The sequence below is a fragment of the Harmonia axyridis genome, chromosome 4 (assembly GCF_914767665.1).
Source record: "Harmonia axyridis chromosome 4, icHarAxyr1.1, whole genome shotgun sequence".
NCBI classification, from domain to species: domain Eukaryota; kingdom Metazoa; phylum Arthropoda; class Insecta; order Coleoptera; family Coccinellidae; genus Harmonia; species Harmonia axyridis.
Window position 1 is genome coordinate 42351769 of NC_059504.1, and position 13274 is coordinate 42365042.

General features: G+C 36.8%; 1 protein-coding gene across 2 annotated transcripts in view; it reads left to right on the forward strand.

Annotated features, from left to right (window-relative positions):
- LOC123677556 (neuroligin-1-like) overlaps window positions 1–13274 on the forward strand; it is a 536762-nt gene that overhangs the window by 121873 nt on the left and 401615 nt on the right. The gene's annotated exons all lie outside the window — the stretch shown is intronic.

The window sequence follows — 13274 nt, forward strand, 5'->3', positions numbered from 1 at the left end:
ATTTCTTGAAGGTAAGGCAAAGCTGTCATGTTACTTCGAATAAAGACTAAAGGTGACCTACTTGCATGGGCAGTAACACTTCATACCATAACGCCAACTGTGTACATGATGCTCAACATCATACTGGGGTTCACGTTTTTTTCGCCGACGTCGTCTAACCCTTCTTCGGCCATCATGTGCACCCAAGAAGAATCGAGAATCATCATAAAAGACGACCTGATGCCATTCCACATTCTATTGTTGACGTTTTCTGCACCACTGTAGTCGTTGCCGGCGATGCTCAACCGTCAGAGGTAACACAAGTTGGGGTCGATAATACTGCAGTCCAAAAGACCTTATCCGGCAATAAACCGTTCGGAGAGTTACAGGATACCTTGTTCTCCTAACCACTCATCAGTCAAAGATTGAGTTGTCACAAATCGGCCATAAGTCTTAGACGTCGATCTTGAACTTCATTTGTGCCCCTTCGACGTCCGGTGCCTACTTTTCTTCGATTTTGGGCATTATCAAACCACACTCGACAACACCTCATAAGAGTAGTTGGATTTCTCTTCGTACATTAGCGATTTCTCTGAATTACAATCCCGCCTCCCGTAGACCAATAATTTGAACTCTTTCAAATTCACTTTGCTGGCGAAAAATTCCGCGTACCTACACGTGCTCTAGGCATTTTAACAACAACTGAACATCGACTTTGGATCTCCTCGAACAGCTGGTTTTTTGTAAAATTTGAGAACTTGCAAAAAACCATTACAATATTTAAGTAAAAAAAATTGTTCACATAAAGAAATCTTCATGATGTTCTTCTCGAAATTCAATCATTTACTCCTTGCTATACTATCTATGTTTCACCAAAAAAAAAAATAAATAAATAAATTTGAACACCTCCTTCTCGGTGTTTCAGTTTCTTTGTCAGTTAGTATATATGAATGTATATAAAAGCATATGTAGTTGAAAGATAATTATCAGCGTATATGAAAAACTGGTTGAAAATCTTATAGCTCATGTTCAAATGAAATCATTTTAAATTTGTGAAATTTCAGGAGGATGAATTTACTCCTTGAAGATTTCAAACATTAAAAACTTTCCAGTGATATCACAAGTCGTTCGTGCTTCTTTTAAAACTCTTGAACTGATTTCCCTTATTATAACAAGGTACACATGATTCTCCTCTAAAATAAAATCGTTTCAGTTGCTTGTCAAAACAAATTATAAAGTACTCCCATCGAGATTTCGCTGAGAGCATTTAGGTCGACTTGAGTAAACCACTCCACCAATATTCTGTCAAATAATTAAAGTGCAATGGAATCTAGAAATGAGGGCTCTCAAGCGCTTAGTTGTATCCATTACGCTGTTGCCATCTTTTATTACCTTCCCAAAGGGGAATATTCAAATATGCAGCTATTTAATCTTCTCGAGTGTTTCAGTTCGTCCTGAAAATTAATTCATTTACTTTACGCTTACTCTATTCAAGAGCCGAATCTTCCTGAGAAGGAATTATTAACAGCGTGCTTTCGGCCACAGCATCAATGTTGGAATGGAACTCATCAAGGTCGTCATCGGATTAGTAAAAATCTTCTGAAGAAAGAGCGATAGATTCTTTTTTTTATTGAATACTGGTAGGAAATTAGTTCACAATAAAGTTAAGTAATGTAGATGCTTTCTTGGGGCTTTTTCCAATTGAAGTATTATTGGAAGAATTATATATCTTTAATTGATTGTTGCTTAAACTTCTTGACAAATGAAATTGATTCGTGTTAATCTTGAGGGTTTTCCAAAAGGAGGTTTTATTTTGAATAGCCCGCTGTCAGGGCGGCTATAATATTTCGACCTACTGAAAATCGAACACGATTCAACAACGCTTTGAAATTGTTTGAAAATTCAGTACAAAAATGGTGAGAAATCTGCAGTCACAGTTTGCAAATGAAACTAAAGCACATTTAAGTCATCTTAAAGAACTCTATCGGCCGCCAATAGTGAAACTTGTGTAAAAATTTCAGCTGTCGGGACAAGTTAATGATGTGACGATTCGAAACCGTGCGTAACACTGAGAATATTGCGGCAGTAGCCCGTTGTGTTGACGATTACTCAGATTTGTCAATTTTGGAAATTTTTTTGTTCATAATTGTTTCAAAATATACTATATCAACCTAATGCAACTCAATTCTCAATAAATAGAAACTGAAATAGTATACAGCTTTAAAAAGGAAAACTAATGAAAAAATGAAATACAAAGTGATTTTGAAATAATTAAAGATTCAATATTTTTGATAATTCATTGTTAAAGATCACTTCAAACCACTTCCAGGTATCCAAGTTCTCAAAAACTTAACTTTTACGATGAAAATTTGTGCAGTAAAACTGTCTGCGCGAAAATTTGAAGTACACGTCTCAGTTTAGTTTTTAGTGGTGTTTCCGAATATAAAAACAGATTTTCAAAATTCCGATGTACAGGGTGTTGTTTCGAGGATTCAAACGATTCATAATTTTTTGTTAATCCGGTCCTGGATTTTCAGGGCGGTTATTGCATGATACGTTTGGGCTCTCAATTAGGAACATATTTGCCAAATTTGAAGAAAATATACCGGGTGGTTCATTTGATATGGCCTCAGAAAGAAACAGGCAAAATTCATAAAACACCCTGTATCTCGGCTACGAAGACAGTAAGACCCAATAAATGGGGTATCTCCAGAACCGCCTTGGTGCCACCTATGCACCTGTGAAGTAATTCCGTTTCCCAATGAAACACCCTGTATACTTGACAATTGACGTATGCGTATTAATGGTTTGTGATGAATTTTAAAAAAACAGAATCAAAACTAGACCTGCACATTATTTGTGCTCAATACGTTGTGCAGAGCTCGAGCAAACCTTCGATATCGTAGTATATGTGTAGGATCCAGTTATTGTTCCATATAAATAATTGAGATGGTCAACAGGATGCTGGGAGACCTATTAGTTTCTTCAAGTGTCGAGGGCATGACAGTTTCAATGAACTAACAGGAACGAATTGTTATTGTTATTGTACATATAATGTAAAAAGGATGTTTAATTCTTCGGGGTGTCGAAGATGTGTCATGTCGGTTGTAAATCTTAAAAGACTTACTGGGGTTGGGAAAGTTCGAGAACAAGACGGTTGTACCAAATGTGTTACATCTGTGTATCAGGTTCTAGTCCTTCGAGAATATTCGATTTCCAGGAATCCGCGAAGAGCTTTGTGGGCGGTACGGCAAAACTCTTATTGGACTAGGGAATGGTACTTTCCCTAAGGGTGTGGTAAAGCCGGAAGAAGGGAAGGATATTCAGAGTGGACGGGGTAAGTTGCGGTCAGTAAAGAGTTCAGTTCAAGTTAAGTCGAAGACGAGTAGAGTTCAAGTTCGGTCTAAACCGAAGTAAGAGTAAGTTCGGTCGGTCAACTTAAGACGTAAGACGAAAAGACGGTTCGCGGACTAGATTAAGACGAGTCGCGAACGAGTTAAAGACGAAATTCAGTACCGTATAAACTGTGTTTGTACTGTAATTGTGGCTTTGTAAATATATGTGAATAATTAAAAAGAGTTTAATTATTACAAACCCGAACAAAGTCACGGAGAAGAAGACGAAAGGCCAGATAATCGAATCACACCTCTAGACGATCGATTAACCAAGCCTACATATGTTATCTTCATTCAGCAATCAAATATCGATATAAATTGAATTTTGTTCAATCAGAAAATACGCGCTGATAAGATACCTGCTTAATCTGATAAGAATACTACGGAGAATCAAATAATGTTTTCTATCCGGAACCGAACATCCTCTAAAACAATTTCTTCCCTTTCCTCATCAATATTCCGATAGGAATTCGTCTGAAAAAAAATGGGTCAATCCATTTTTCGACGGGGAGAAACTGAAAAATTACCTTTATCGGTTTAAATTACACCGACGAGCCCCGTCCAGGAGATTGGATTAGTTTTGTCTGAACTATACGAGCGGAAATGAAAGATTCATGTATTCCGTCCTTCCTCTTTTGTTCTGTCGACGTGATAAACCAGAAATATCATTTATCATCTTCCTGCCTGAGAAGAGGGTGATGAAGTAGGTTATTCGATTCGCGTTGATGAAATTGATAGGCTACATTTTTTCCGATATCGGAGCTGCAAGAGTCGACTGATGAACTCCTTCGTTTGACGCGCATCGCTACGTACACATTAACAGTGAAAACTGAGAGCTTTCAGATGGCCGTTCAGGGGTATGTGACAAGGGCGTAGATCTTTTTTTTTTTGAGTGGGGGTAATAGAAAATATTTTTTTGACGGCATTGTACTCATATCTAAAGGGTGTTTTTTTAGAGCTATAGAACTTTAAATTGCAATAAAACAACGATGGATTATTCGATTGACATGAATTTTATTTATCCGCAAGATAATCTTGTGGCATTACATTTTGAATATGATATTTGGCATATGACCGCCACGGCTGGCTCGGATGTAGTCCAATCTGGACGTTCAATTTTCGATGACTTTCTCCAACATTTGTGGCCGTATATCGGCAATAACACGGCGAATGTTGTCTTCCAAATGGTCAAGGGTTTGTGGCTTATCCGCATAGACCAATGACTTTACATAGCCCCACAGAAAGTAGTCTAGCGGTGTTAAATCACAAGATCTTGGAGGCCAATTCACAGGTCCAAAACGTGAAATTAGGCGGTCACCAAACGTGTCTTTCAATAAATCGATTGTGGCACGAGCTGTGTGACATGTTGCGCCGTCTTGTTGGAACCACAGCTCTTGGACATCATGGTTGTTCAATTCAGGAATGAAAAAGTTAGTAATCATGGCTCTATGCCGATCACCATTGACTGTAACGTTCTGGCCATCATCGTTTTTGAAGAAGTACAGACCAATGATTCCACCAGCCCATAAAACGCACCAAACAGTCAGTTTTTCTGGATGTAACGGTGTTTCGACATACACTTGAGGATTAGCTTCACTCCAAATGCGGCAGTTTTGTTTGTTGACGTAGCCATTCAACCAGAAGTCCGCTTCGATTTTGTCGACGATAAAATGGACGTAGTGCGCGATACGTTTCCGCACAGAACCATTATTTTCGAAATAAAATTGCACTATTTGCAAGCGTTGTTCAGGCGTGAGTCTATTCATGATGAATTGCCAAACCAAACTGAGAATAAGTCTCTTAACAGCTGTTAAATCAGTCGCCATCTTGAACAGAATGCCAACTTAAGGTTATATACCTCGAAAAAAAACACCCTATATAATGTGAGAAAAAAAAGTTTGATAACGAAGTTTGAACCAAATTACTCGAATTGTTCTTATCTCTTTCTGGGTGTTCCTGAATTGGAGTTACGAAGAAATATGCAAGATTTCTTGGATAATTTTCAAAATAAAATTGCCTATAAACTCGAGCTTGCAAACGCTTTTTTTCGAGATACAGGATGTTTCTTGTAGTCCTACTCTTTATGATGCTTAACCATCTACTAAAGAGAGCTGCTTGAATTTTTTTCTCGAAATCGATTGCAGATACTACAAAAGTACAACAACCCAAAAAGTGTAATACTGAACCAGAATTTCTTTTTGAATTTTTCTAAACTACCAGTGGTTCACAAAAAAATAATTCTGGAGGAAAGAAGGTGGCACCCTTTCAAAAAAAATGCACCCTGTTCATTCAAACTTAGGATATCACATGATGAAAACTTTAAATTGGAATATCTATGCCAATTCAAGTTGAATATCTTGTGAAGGGAAGGTGCTATTAGAGAAAACTTAAACTTTATCACCTGTATCTCAAAAACAAAGCATTTGTGGACTCATGTTACAGGATTTTTTTTCTTGAAATGATCCGAGAAATCTGTCATTTTCATTTTTTCCTCCAATTTAAGAACACCCGGTAGATGAAGTCAATTCAAAACTGATGTCTTCACAAATAAATTGCAATTTGAATGAAACACAATAAATTGTACAACACAGCCCAGACAATTTTTCGATGCGAATTATTCAGTTCAGTTCTTTGATAACTACATATTGAAATTTTGTAACGAGAATGATAAAAAAAAAACCGAAAACAACGAGTAATTGAATATCGATGACGAATGCAATTATCACATATGGCAAATAAGGGGCGATGCCGAGAAAGCGGATAGAAAAAGAAAAATAATGAACCTTGGATGAAGACGAGCTCGTAGTGCAATGAAAGTACTCATCTTGAAAGCGTTAATAAACCCATAAACCGTAAAAGGATCCGATTTTTTACTGACGATTTCAAAAAAAGGTAAAATGATTATTATTGGTTCATTTTATGGAGAAATATTCGTTCCTCGAGATTTCTGAAATTTCATATTTTGAAAATCTTGTGGAGGGTAATTACCCCCAGTACCCCTCCCATTTCTACGCCCTTGTGCAAGAGTCGACTGATGAACTGCTCTTTTGACGCGCTTCGCTACGTACACATTAACAGTGAAAACTGAGAGCTTTCAGATGGTCGTTCAGGGGTATGTGATCAATTTGTTCGTTCTGTCAATCGTTCTTTTTCAATTCTCCGTTATGTCCAATCATAAAGGCGCCATAAAAATTTCCTTTTACTGGAGTTCAAAAATGATTCGAATCTATTCTCGGTGGATTTCTTTATCGAATTCTGAAAGTTCAACTGTGTTTTATGCCTTTCTGCTTCAAACTTTTTTAAAGGGTCGGTTCTTGAATTGGCAAAATTATTTTCAGCGATTTGTGAGCAGTACGTTTTGCCTTTGTACCAAGAATGAACTGAAATTAGAAGTGAGCTTGCCAATAAGGATATTGCGTCATATCAAATGAATTTAGGTTTTCCACATTAAAAGCCGTTTTTAAAATACAAAAATAGCATTTTCATTAACTCATTTCTCGAATTCAAATTAATAAAATTGATTCAAATTGTGTTTATTCTCATAGACTAGCACGTGACTACGAACGCCAATCAGGGCAATTTGACGTCATAGCACTGAAACGTTTAGAACATAACCAAACTAATCTTATCTAGAACTAGTTCATCTATGGTTAAGAACATCAGGTGACATAATCAAACGGACTTGACTGTCAATTTAAGCTGATATAATTCCAGTTTGACAGATCGTTAGCACGTGGTGACCAAAGATAAACTATTTAATTTCTCTATGATGCTGACTTTATTATGCATTGACGTCACCATAATAACGTGACAGAATGGAGCGTTTCAGCGGGAATTTTGAAAACTTTTTTTTTTACGTATTTTTTATTGGTACTTTTATATTTTTCCTTGAATTCAAGAATTTCGGTTCAGGAAGATATATTGTCGACACGTAAGGGAACCGAAATACAGATATAAGTATTATAATCCGGGTACTTTTGAAAAGCAGTTGCTTCTTCCGAAGTTCATCGAAGCTATGCCTATTTTCGATACTGCAGATCTGAAAAATTGGCAATTGTTGCAATTGTACCATTCTCTCAAGTTCTTCAACCATGAGTTTCTTCTTCTTTCTATTGATTTTTTGCTCATTATCTTCCCTTGGACAATGAGCTGTAGCAACTGGTAACAATCTCCCCTCATATGTTCCAGGTATTGCAGTTTGCGCTTTTCAATAGTTAGTACCTGCATTCTTCGCAAAATCTCAGATTCGTCACTCTTCCTGTCCACGATACATCCATATCTCAAATGCCTTTCCCTTTGGTATGGGTCTCCTTCAATGTCCACGCTTCCATTCCAAGAAAAGAATTGGCAGGACGTAACATCTCACAAGGCAAATTTCAAGTTTAAGGCTTATATCTCGTCCACAGAATCTTTTTCATTTTAGTAAATGAGGCTCTCGCTTTTTCCACTTTCATCCTGATTTCTTCAGAGCTATCACTATTTTCGTTAAAAAAGCAGGTTATGAAAGAGGAAGAGTGAAAGATAGCGACATTCATGTTAGTGATTCAGTTTCATGATTAGGTTTCATCCTACATTTTTTTATTTTTGTAATTTTCATTTCACGGATTGACGCTGAAATCGGCTGATTGAAAGATTGAAGTGATAGGGTAGAAAAGGGTCTATTCTTTTATAATTAGGTGAAGTTTAAGATACATTTTGCGATTATGTAGTGGAAAAAAAATTCCGCCGTTTAGTTCTGGGGAATAGTGCAAGATTTTACCATGAATTTAGAGATTAAAGTAAAAAGTTAAGGAATATACCAATTTTTGTTTTGTTTTGCTGTTTGGATTGTGTTTCGGTTTAGGTATTACAAGATGGCGCAATATGCCACACATCACGCTAAAGCATTAACTTCGTGGAGTATTTACAAGTGGTTGGTTCACTGGTTAGGACCACTTACTCCTAGGTCGAAAGTCAGATGTTCGAGCCTCAGACTGGAAAAGAAATTTTCTGGTTTCGGAGAACCGTCCAATCATTTGCTTTTTGGCAAAAAATCAAAAGTGCTGTACCTGAAGTGGCGATTGGACAAACTTGCACAAGCTCTAAGCTTATGAGAGACAGAGGCCTAGGAGAGTCGGGATAGAAAAAAAAAATTGATGAGTGAGAATCTGTGAACTAACTTCCGCAATATTGTAATGACAGACCTTAGAGTTATTTTCTTTGGAATATGTGGAAGTCGCTACAGTATACGTTCGACCACTTAGAAGCTAAAATTTGCCGAGTCATTGGCGATATAGAGCTTCCTATAGCCGATAAAGCGCTTAATTCTAGCCAGCCAGAGGGACCACTGAATAATTTGTCAGTACGTGGTCTCTGCCGCATTTCCTCATTAACTCTTCACATTTACTTAGTGGAGGGCATGGTGCCGTTCTGTCCAGTATTGTGTCTTGTACGGTGCCATCCTATGACCATGCACAGAGTCTCCTCCCACCTTGAAAATATGAAAATATTATGACTTTTACCAGAATTTTCAATGCATAAAATAAAGTTGTTTCGCCACACTGACACTCGAATATGTATGTAGAAAATAAATGGACATAATGAAAAGTGACATATTAGCATTTGGAGCTAGGATGTTTATGAACGTTGAAAAGAAATTTCAGAATATAATATCCTCTTCATCATAATGCGATGAATTTCAGGTCGAATAGTTCAACATAATGAGAAAAATCTACGAGTTGAAATCTACGATCCAAAAACATTTGAAATGCTTATCGTTGTTGGTGGAACGTCAGATGAAAAACCGACTGGACTACATAGAAATATCCTGGAATTGTATCATTATGTTGAATACCTCCTCATTTAGAGAAATAGCAATCCTGAACTCACATCGAATGGACAATGTGGTCGAAATTTATTTCCTATTAGAGATGAACTTTTCGAGGCTTTACAAAAAGCTTAGCAGGGTATATCAATGAAAATATTTCATAACTTAATTTCAAGTATACCTATACGATGTATTTTCATCAGCTATCCATTAACTTCATGGTTTCAAATTTTTCTTAGTGGTACATCGATTCATTCAATTTTATAATTATATAAATCATGTTTTGATATTTATGTAGGGTTTTTATATTGTTGTCTAGGGGTTTATAAAAAAAGGCCGCCGGTACTTAACTATTGTTTATTTACACTATGTACAATTCAACTTCAATTGAATGTACAGCCACTGAACTTTCGTCTATTGTCCGATTATTCGAGTAGATCCGTCTATATTTAACGTCGAATTATCTAACTAGCTGCGTCTAAAATATTTTACGTCGAATCATATGCGTCTATCACGTCGAATTCTTACTATGTCCGTTTATTCTCTAACGTCGAATACCACCCTCCTTCGTCTGTGGCGTACTCCAGTCTCAGTCTTAAGTCTCAAGTACATCTACCCCTTACGTCTCCATATATCGATAAAAACTGCATGGTCCACCGTTTTAGGATCGATCGCGTAGTTTTCGTTTAGTCAAGTCAGTAGCGTATCATTCAGTTGGGTGTTGAGAATTCGGATCTTACATTTATAATATCGTATTATTACATAAAAATGAGGATAGAGATAATATCTCTAGATTTTTGCCATGTCTACATTGTCTTCAAGTATTTTTCTTTAATCGTTGAAATCTGATGATGAAAGCTGAATCACAATGGAACTATTTCATAACGCCTTCAAGACGCTATCGCTATAGTTGATGAATAGTATACTACTAATATTATAGGAATATAACTACAGCAGTATGGAAAATGGAAGGCGAAGGAGTGATGAGAATTCGATTCAACTGATCACTTGATGTTTAAAATAGTTAATGTTGTAGTAGTTACTAGAAGTAGAGATACTTTATAATATCACTTTTCTGCTTCTTTAAGTAAAAATTAAGTCGAAAAATTTTTAGTGTATCTATCCTATGAGTAGTTTTTCTGATATATTACAATTTAAAAATGATAATAAATCAAAAAATAACCCTGAATTTGTCGAATTCATCAGTGAAGCAAGTGACATGATCCAGAATCAAATTCGAATTATTTAAACTATTGATTAGGATATTACGTGTTCATCAATATGCATAACCAATCAGAATTTTATTGGATACTTGTATAGAATATTAATACGGTACTGAATTAATGAATGTCAAAATGAATGGAATACGATGAACTTCTCACTATGAATACATTGCAATTACGGTTTTGTTAATTTGACTCTTGTGCAAGTCAAATGCCATGAAAAGAGAGACGATGACATGAACTCACAAACCAAGTCCAGTTACATAGTATTTTGGTTTGTATTGAGTTAGTTTGTAATTGGATAATAATTCATACGGGTATAAGATAATTGGTTGAATACATTGCTGGAATAATGAAACTGGATGTTACTGTGGGTTTATCTGAACTCTCATCAGGTCAAAGGATATAATGAATACAAAACTTTCGAATGGATAATCTATTTTCTGGTACCAAAGGGTTGATTGTTGCTTCCTTTCAAATATTCATTCAATTAGTCTGTTTGTTAGCAGCATGTAAACATAAATGCTTCACACATAAATATTGTCGTGGATGACTAACTTTAGCTGCTTTGCCGAATCATTAGCGAAAATTATACGGGCAGATAAACACTTTTGTACAGGTGAAACCTTTGTTTTGCATCATTCGAGAAATATGATATATTTGAAAAGAGACTGAGTTTGTAGTATGATTAACTTATGAGAAGTCGGGAGTTAATGATTGTTCTAACAGGCCAATCGAAAAGTATTTGGTCTATCATAGTAAAACACATTTTTTGGCAGAATTCGATTTTTCAATACCATTTTTGTAGTACGATTGTTTTTGCTTCAAAATAGACCTCAGTTTCGGCGATTACTTCTTCATTGGTGCTACATTTCTTTCCAGCAAGCATTCTTTTGAGGTCTGAGAACAGGAAAAAGTCGTTGGGGGCCAGATCTGGCGAATACGGTGCATGCAGAAGCAATTCGAAGCCCAATTCATGCAATTTTGTCACAGTTTTCATTGATTTGTGACACGGCGCATTGTCTTTATGAAACATCAACTTCTTTTCTTCAAATGGTGCCGTTTTTCAACGATTTCATCCTTCAAACGATGCAATGACGCCATATAATAATCGCTGTTGATGGTCTGGCCCTTTTGGAGGTAATCAATGAAAATTATACCCTGCGCATCCCAGAATACTGATACCATAACCTTGCCAACCGACTGTGGTGTTTCTCCTACCTTTGAATTCGGTTCATCGTGTGCAGTCCACTCAGCTGACTATCGGATTGGACTTCGGAGTGAAATGATGGAGCCATGTTTCATCCATTGTCACATTTCGAAGCAGAAATTAGGTTTATTGCACTTGAACAGCTTCAAACACTGCTCAGAATCACGTTGTTGCTTTTGATCGATTGTGTGCTCGCACGGCACCCATTTTGCACACTGCTTTCTCTTGTACAAAAATTTGTGAATGATTGATCTACACGTTCAGATAATATCTTCACAATGTCCTCTATCTCGATCAACTTTGGATGGTTAACATATGGTTTAACAGATTTATAATCAAGATTGTAGTTCCTATAAAATCCGGTGAATCAAAAAATTGAAAAAATTAATTTGCTTTTTTCATACCTTTCATATCTTTTTCTGATGAAAATGATCCAAAATTTAAATGGAACTTGGTGAATGTAGAAAAAAATTGGGGATAAATGAATTAAGGTGAGAAACTATGGAAAATCACAAGGACTCAAATAACTCGTAAACTGTTGATATTTGGTTATTACTAAATATGGATCTAACGACAGCAAATGAGTCATGCTTACACGTCGTCCAAGATTCACATCTAATTTGGAGAGACCCTGTATAGTTCGCAAGGGTTTTTAGGAAGTCAATGTTGGAAAGGAAAACCTATTACCTGTCAGTGATCATCACGACTCTATTAACCTTTCCTCTAGAGGAGTTGACTTCAGGCATGATTCAGGTTTCCCACCAACCGAACATAGCCAAAGAATAATTCGAAAATTGTGGGTTTTAAACATCTGTGGATTAATTACCAGGAAATAACATTATGGAATGCACACAATTGCAAACTATATAGTTCGTAAGGTGTACATACTAACATTTGATTCTGGGAGCTCAGAGGTAGAGCACTGGACTAATGATTCTGGGGTTTCGGGTTCGAGTCCCGCTAGGAGATACTTTTTCCGGAATTGAAAAATTGTCTGGGTGTCATGATGTTATTTCCTTGTAATTAATACACATACGTTAAAAGCCCACTATTTTTGGAGAAATCACTCCATTTCTCATAACTGAACATCAGATGGATAAGAAATGGCAATTTTTAAACGATAACAATATTTTAGAACTTTCCCAACCCAATTCACGAGCTCAACTGGAAACGAATTCCTATCGATTCCCACCATCATCTCATCTAAACCCATTCCGAAGAAGGGGGAATCGACAGGAATTCCGTAGGACAAGTGAAGGTAAGGTGAATTATCCTCTAGAATTCGCCATTTCCATTCAGCAATACAAGGGGCGAAGCACTGTCGCCGAAATAAATACTCGCAGGATCCGGCCTCCTAAGCCAGCGACATTCTGACTCCTAAATCAATTGTACTGAATAAATTTCGCGCCTTCTGAACATAGGAGTCGAGAGAGTCTGGAGAGAGAGTATGAGTGTCTCTCGCAGCAGGTCGCCATCTACTTTTGGCGGCGGCAGCTATGACGCAGCACTACGTTCCATTGATCCCATTAAAGAGTGTTGAGTGCTTTCCAGTAGGGGCGATAGCGGAATAACACGGCTTTTGAAGGAATTGCGGAGTCTCTGGGATATCTGGGATAGGGATCGAATGGCGGTAGATTGTAGGAAATCGTGGAGGGCCGTGA